This window comes from Rhinopithecus bieti, unplaced genomic scaffold (genome assembly GCF_001698545.2).
Source record: "Rhinopithecus bieti isolate Rb0 unplaced genomic scaffold, ASM169854v2 scaffold_3040, whole genome shotgun sequence".
NCBI lineage: Eukaryota > Metazoa > Chordata > Mammalia > Primates > Cercopithecidae > Rhinopithecus > Rhinopithecus bieti.
Genome location: NW_016804657.1, coordinates 6,876,111 through 6,884,500, shown reverse-complemented (window position 1 = coordinate 6,884,500; position 8,390 = coordinate 6,876,111).

Genomic DNA, 8,390 nt, shown 5'->3' with positions numbered 1-8,390 from the left:
TATCAGCAACAAAACAAGGATGTGTGCTCTCACCACTCTTATTCAATGTAGTGCTGGAAGTTCTGGCCAGTTTAATCAGGCAGAAAAAGGAAATAAAGGCATATAGATCAGAAAGGAATAAATAAAATTGTTTCTATTTAAGATGAAATGCTTATTTGTGTAGAAATTCCATGGCATCCACAAAAAGAACATCCAAAACTAATCAGTTAATTCAGCAATGTAACAGGGTGTGAGACAAACATACAAAAATCAATCATACATCTATATACTAGCAGTGAAGACTTAAACACTACAACTAGAAATACAGTATCATTTACAATAGCCTTAAAAAAAGAAATACTTAGGTAAATCTAACAAAACGTACAAAACGTAAATTCAGAAAATCACATGACATTGATGAAAGAAATCAAACAACATCTAAATAAATGCAGAGACATGCCGTGTTCATGAATTGGAAAATTTATGTATGTATTTTCTGTATATATATATATATGTTCATAAAACCCATCTCCTGCAAAACATAAATTGGAAAATTTAACAAAGATGTCAATTTCTCCCAAATTGATATACACTTATTGCAATAAAAATAATCTCTCGATATTTTCAGGGAATTGGCTCCAGGACACCCTCCTCCATACCAAAATCCTTGGATGCTCAAGTCCCTTAACAAAAGGTCATGATATTTGCATAAAACGTAAGGACAGCCTCTCATATACTTTAAACCATCTTTAGATTACTTATAATACCGAATACAATTAAATGTATATAAATAGTTGATATGTTGTATGGTTTTTATTTGTGTTTTTTTGTTGCATTTTTATTATTTTTTTTTTAATATTTGGTCCTTGGTTGGTTGAATCTACAGATGTGAAACCAATTGATAGAGTACTGGCAGTACCTATCAAAATCCTGATAAGATTTTTGCAGATATGGATAGAATCATTCCAAGATCTACGTGAAAAGACAAAGGAACTAGACTAGCTAAAATATTTTGGAAAAAAAGAACAAAGTGAAAGAAACCATCTGTCACATTTTAAGGCTTACTGTATGGTTACAGTGATCAAGACTTTGTGGTACTGGCAAAGTAATAGACACACAGACCAATTGAATGGAAAACAGAACCCAGAAATAGACCCACTCAAATATGCCAAACTGATTTCTTTTGGTCACAGCTTTACTGAGATATAGTTCACACACCATACAATTCATCTACTTAAAATGTAAAACCCAAAGGTTTTTAATATATTCACAGAGTCGTGCTACCATCACCACAATCAATATTAAACCACTTTTATTACCCCCCCCCCAAGAACTTTGTACCCTTTATCAGTGATCCATACTTTTCCGCAACTCCCCCTACTAGCCCTAGACCAACCACTCGTCTATTTTCTGACTCAATAAATGTGCCTCTTCTGGACATTTTATGCCCAACTGACTTTTAACAAGAGTCAAGAGCAACTGCATAGAGAAAGGAAAGCCTTTGCAACAAATGATGCTGGCACCAATGGACACCTATGGGCAATAATCAATCAATCAACCAACCAACCAACTAAATAACCAATATTGGCCTAAGTCTCACACCCTCAAGCAAAAGTTAACTCAAAATGGATCATGGACTTAAATGTAAAACACAAAAATATAAAACTTTTACCCTAAAACTAGGAGAAAATCTTTGAGGTCTACAGCTAGGCAAAGAGTTTTCAGACTTAATACAAAAAACATAATCATGAAAGAAAAAATGATAAATTGGACTTAATGAAAAGTCAAAATTTTTGTTCTGTAAGAACTCCTGTTAAAATGATGAAAAGATAAGCTACAGAATGGAGGAAAATATTTGCAAATCACATATGCAGTAAAGGACTAGTATCTAGAATATACAAAGAACTCTAAAAACTCAACAGTAAAAAAGCAAATAATCCAATTAGATCATGAGCAAAATACATAAATAGACATTTCACTGAAGAAGATATACAAATGGCAAATAGCACATCTAAAGTTGTTCAACATCATCAGCCATTAGGGAAAAGAAAATTAAGATGACAATGTTATCACCGCACACCTATCAGAATGGCTAAAAACAGATCGTGATAACATTAAATGCTGATGATGATGGAGAGAAACTGGACTACTCACATATTTCTGGCAGGAAAGTAAAAATGTTACAGCCAATCTGAAAATGATTTGTCAGTTTCTTTAAAAATTAAACATGTAACTACCAGCAATTACACTCCTGGGCAATTATCCCAGAGAAATGAAGACAAATGTTCATGCAAAATCCTGTAGACTAATGTTTATAATAGCTTTATTCATAGAGCCAAAACCTGAAAACAGCCCGGATATCCTTCAGTGGGTGAATGGTTAAACAAACTGTGGGACAGCCACACTGTAGAATAATACTTAGCAGGTATACACACAATAATCTAGATGCATTTCCAGAGAATTATGCTGAGTGAAAAAATCCTATCACAAAAGGTTACATACAGTATGATTCCTTAAATATAGCATTCTTGAAATGACAAAACTTTAGAAATGGAGAATAGATTAGTGATTGCCAGGGATTAAGGAGTCGGTGGGAGTGGAAAGGAAGTAAGTGTGGGAATAAAAGGACAATGTGGAATCCTTGTGCTGTTGGAAATATTCTGTACCTCGACTTTATAGTTTTGCAAGATAATATCATTAAGGGAAATTGGATAAAGTGCACATAGAATCTCTGTAATATTCTTTACCACTGCATAACCTACATTTATCTCAAAATTAAAAGTTTAAGGTAAAAAAAGATTACATACTCAATTATTCCATGTGTAGGACATTCTTGAAAAAATAAAATAAAATTGTGGAGATGGAGAACAGATCAGTGGTTATCAGGAGTTAGGAGAGCTCCTTTTCTATGATCTTGCAGTCTGAAGTTGCCATACCTGAAGTAGAACCCAAGTCTTCTAATTTCTGAGAGCATGATCCCCAAAAGCCAGGGAAGATGATCATTTTAGTATCCAAGGGATGTTTTTGTCTATCTAGAGAAAGAAGCATTTCACAAGGTAACTGATCATTCAGGGGTCCCACAGTGTGGTTAAGCAGGACAGCAATAAACATCGTTGGGTGCTTCCTGTCTCCTGCATTTGGCTTGGGCAAGGAAAGCCATTTGCTTTGGAAACCAGCCAGAATTAAGCCTAGTGAGAATTAAGTCTACCTTCATCAAGAAGCCATCTCCCTCAGGCTTCTCCGGGAGGAGATTTAGGTCCTTTGATGGGGGCTGATGTAACTGTCAGACTCTGGGGCAGCTTAACGCTCCTACCAGAAAGGACACTGCTGTCAGGGGCAGGACCCCTGGGTCCCAGTGATGGCCCTATCGCTTACTCCATCACCTCTCCGGTAAAAAACAGGGGTTGGACTTGCTCTTGAGCCCTTTCAGCCCCTGTGTTCTGAGATTCTGACAGCTGAGATCTCTGAGGCCTGCAGCTACCTGGGGACCACTGTAAGCATCCCAAGGGCAGGGCTGGGGCTGGCCCCTAACTCTGTGCTCAGAGACAAGTGAAGGCACAGCTTCCACCAAGAGTGGGTAACAGAGGGAATGCTGTGTCATCTGATCCATAGCTGATTAATCCTTTGAAAACGCACTCTGAGGACATGTTCGTGAAGGACGTCACCGAGGTGGAGGAAGAATGCAGCCTGTTGTCTGGGCCCAGGACACAAAGGCCTGTCTGTTTGCACGTGGGCACTCCTGATCCAGGCCGGATCAGCTGCTCTTGTTTCCTCCTTTGCCATCACAATACAACTACAGAGTTACAGTCTGCCCTTCAACCCCCGCCCCAGGAGAACTGGGCAATGGGATTTCTGCCCACTGGGTGCCCGCTGAGCACAGCCAGTAATACCAGCCTCCCGGCCCACTTGGCTCCTAGTGAGTCTAGAATTTCAATAGCCTGCTGCTCCCTGCCCTCATTTACTGCCCTCTCTCATCTTCCCTTTCTCTCACCCTCTCAGGCACACGTGTGAGTGGCAGATCCAGGGTGATCTGGACCTTGCTGATCATCAGTGAGCCAAGCCTGGAAGCCTGAGCCATTACCAGCTGGGTGGTGGCCAGCTGTGGCTCAGGGCCACTCTAGAAACACTTGCCTTGGGCTGCAGCTGCCCTGGGCTACTACCCTGATCCCTAGGAAACGGGACATGGGGCATTCTCCTGAACAGAGCCCCTGCCAGTGCCCTGCAAGAAGCCAGTGTGGCACTGGGATCAGAAAGCCTGGAGTGTGAATATGGACTCTGATGTGCTGACTTACAGAAGAAGCATAGGCAAGATTCTTAGTCTCTGTAAGTCTTGGTTTCCTTGTTTATGTAAGATGAAGATAATCATTGTTACCCCATAGGGTTGTTAAGAGGTTTCCACAGGCATTCAAGCAGTGCTTAGCATGGGGTAGACATAGAGTAAGCACTGAAATCACACACACACACACACACACACACACACACACACCAGACACATCAGCCACTCAAGACCATTCATTTGTTCATCAGTTATTGAGTGCCTTTTATGTGTCAAACACTGTGCAAGACACTTGAGAGGAATCAGTGATCAAAACAGACAAAATTGCTGGCATCATGGCATGCAACTTCCAATGCAGGGAGACAGACAGGGAACAATAAAGGTGATAAACAAGGAGAGTGTAATAGTATAGTACGTCAGAGGGACTGCGGATATCAGGAAAAAGAACAGAGCAGGGTAAGAGGAACCAGAAAGTGGGAGTAGTAGGGGAAGGTCCAGTGTTTAACAAAGTAGTCAAGAAAAGCCTTATTAAGAAGGTGACATTGGCCGGGTGCGGTGGCTCAAGCCTGTAATCCCAGCACTTTGGGAGGCCGAGATGGATGGATGACGAGGTCAGGAGATCGAGACCATCCTGGCTAACCCAGTGAAACCCCATCTCTACTAAAAAAATACAAAAAAAACTAGCCAGGCAAGGTGGCGGGCGCCTGTAGTCCCAGCTACTCGGGAGGCTGAGGCAGGAGAATGGTGTAAACCCGGGAGGCGGAGCTTGCAGTGAGCTGAGATCCGGCCACTGCACTCCAGCCTTGGCGACAGAGCAAGACTCCTTCTCAAAAAAATAAAAATAAAAAAAGAAGGTGACATTGATGTAAAGATCTGAAGGAGGCATAGGAGGGAGTCAGGCAGATTTGGGGAGAAGGAAGTTCAAGGCAGAGGGAACAGCCCTGCAAAGTGCCCAAAGTGGAAGTGCATCTAGTGTCTCCATGCGATAGGAGGAGGTCGGCTGTGCTAGGAGGGTGAATGAGGGGGGATACTGAGAGCTGAGGAGAGTAATGAAGGCAGGCTAGATCCAGGAGGACCTTTGCATTGTCTGCTGGGGCTGCCTACCAAAGTTCCACAAACTGAGTGGCTTAAACAACAGAAAAGTACTAAGTTCTGGTGACCAGAAGTCCTTATAAGGTATTGTGTTCCTGAGTTTCCCAACAGGTTTTTTCTTCTTATTCCTCTGCAGAAAGTTATTATTTGGGGACCCTTCCTTCCACACGTTGCCAGGCAACACGGGCTGGGCTTCTGTGAGCTTTTCTTGCCTGCCACTGGTCCTTTCTTTCTTCCTTGAACAAGCTATTCAGGCCTCAGAGGTCTCTCATCTTATCTGGGTTTATCTGCAGCATTTTTGGTGGGGGGGGGGGTCAATGTGCATCTTATGGCTCCACTCCTTCCTGCTGTGAGCACCTGAGAATGGTCATATCCTTGCTAGTTTTCTTATCAGTCTTCCCTGACCTGAGAGGCCCTTTCCTGCCTTTGGTTTCATTCTAGTTGGTTGGTTGGCCCTGCCCTGTATCCAGCTAAACCCAGTCTGCTGTTTCTCTGGATGGGCATTTGTAGAAGGATCAACCCTAAAAATCAATCCAATTATTATAAATACAAATCAATACTAATACCCAGTGTGGCCGGGCATGGTGGCTCATGCCTGTAATCCTAGCACTTTGGGAGGCTGAGTTGGGTGAGTCACCTGAGGTCAGGAACTCGAGACCAGCCTGGCTAACATGGCGAAACCCTGTCTCTACTAAAAATATAAAAATTTGCTGGGTGTGGTGGCATACGCCTGTAATCCCAGCTACTCGGGGCACTGAGGCAGGAGAATCGCTTGAACCAGGGAGGTGGAGGGTTGCATTCATTGCACTCCAGCCTGGGCAACAGAGCAAGACTCTATCTCAAAAAAGAAAAAAAAAAATACCCAGTGCTAGTGATGGTTCCCTTGTGGCTGGTCATGGCATATATCATTCTAATGATTTAGGAAAGCAATTTGGTGATATGTATGAACTATCATGAGATCTAAGGGCGCCTGTACCCTTTCATTCAGGTATCTCACTTTTGAAAATTTAGCTAAAGAAAATAAACCTGAAGAGGAAAATACTTCATGTAAATAAAAATACACATCATAGAAATTTATAACATGGAAGACTTAGAAAAAATAGCAATGACTAATATTTATTAAGTATTATGTACCATGCATCATTAAGTTCTTAATATATTATTTCACCTAATCCTCATTGCATCTTTATAAGATGGGAACAACTAGATAGAACCTGCAATGTCCATGTAACTCCTATAACTTCCTCAGGCACCTACCAAATGCTGTAGTTTGGCCTACTGGCCTTGAGGACTACCCTACAGCTACATTAATCTTGATCTTGTACTCAGTCCTTTCCTGCCCCTGCCCCCTCCCTCTGATAATTAGACTACCACAGGGTAAGTGCTATGACACAGCCAAGTAATGACAAGAATCACTACTGATTCTTGCAAGCTCTCCTCCTCCCTCCTTATAGAGTTAGGTTCATGACTCTGACAGGACTTTAAGTGAATTGGTTTGATTTTTGCAATTGAAAAAATTGGGGGTGGGGCATTACTTTAATTCCAGCTCCTCCTTCAAACCTTCAAGATCTTCTGGATCCCAACTCTTTTGTTTAATACAATAACTATCTCTCTCAAGTTTTTTCACTGTAGATCCCATAGCACATGCACAGTGCCAAGAGACCCTCTCTAGGTTCGGATAATAGTGCTGACACTCTTCCTTTCCTACAACCATTTTGGAAAACAAACAAACAAACAAAAAAACGCTCTGTGCAGTGGCTCATGCCTAAAATCCCCCAGCACTTTGGAAGGCTGAGATGGGAGGATTGCTTGAGCCCAGGAGTTTGAGACCAGCCTGGGCAGCATGGTGAGACCCCTCATCTCTATAAAAAAAACAAATTAGTTGGGAGTGGTGGTGCACGCCCTGCCTATAGTTCTAGCTACTTGGGAGGCTGAGGTGGAAGGACTGCCTGAGTCTGGAAGGCCAAGGCTGCAGTGAGCCATGATCACACCAGTGCACTCCAGTCTGGGTGACAGAGCAAGACTCTGTCTCAAAAGAAAGAGGAAGAAAGAAAGAAGGAAGGAAGGAAGGAGAAAGAAAAGAAAGAAAGAAAGAAAGAAAGAAAGAAAGAAAGAAAGAAAGAAAGAAAGAAAGAAAGAAGGAAGGAAGGAAGGAAGGAAGGAAGGAAGGAAGGAAGGAAGGAAAGAAAGAAAGAGAAAGAAAGAAGGGAGGGAGGGAGGGAAGGAAGGAAGGAAAGAAGAAAAGGAAGGAAGGAAAGAAAGAAAGAAAGAAAAGAAAGAAAGAGAAAGAACGAAGGGAGGGAGGGAAGGAAGGAAGGAAAGAAGAAAAGAAGGAAGGAAGGAAGGAAGGAAGGGAAGAAGAAAAGAAGGAAAGAAGGAAGGAAGGAAAAGAAAGCATTAAAGTACTTATGAACTCCTCATGTAGTAAGCCCAAAATTGAGCTTTTATCAGCTATCTGGTAGGTCCAAACCATGGGTTGAGTCCTGGGTTAGTTCTTTGGCAAACTGCCTGAGTTATCTGACCTTGAATAGGCATGATCATCCACTTCACAGAATTGCTGTGCAGATGATGAAGTAGGTGACAGTGCCTGCTAAAGTACTTGGCACATCACACACATCCTCAACACACATCCATTCGTTCATTCACTCATTAATTCAAGCTGGCTTCTCCTCCATCATTCACTCAACATATGTCGCTAGGAATGTAGATGCAGAGCAGAACTGGTCCTGAGTGGATCCCTACGCCTGACAGCTGCTGGTGAGTGTGAGGTCCCGGCCCGGATGCAGAACCCAGGTCTGACTCAGCACTTGTAGCCCCCACAAATTTCTACCAGGAGAGGCTGGCTTCCTTGCACCCTGCCTGGCCACAGCCAGCTGCCTTTTCTCCAGAGGTGCAGAGAGGGAGGGAGGCATGAAGTGGGAACTGCTATCCTGGCAGAGAGACTGCCTTGGCCTGTATGGGGCCATATACACTTGAAGAATTAAGCTTTTCTGGTTTGGAGTTAGTCTATTCATCTTTTTTTTTTTTTTTTTTTTTTTTTTTT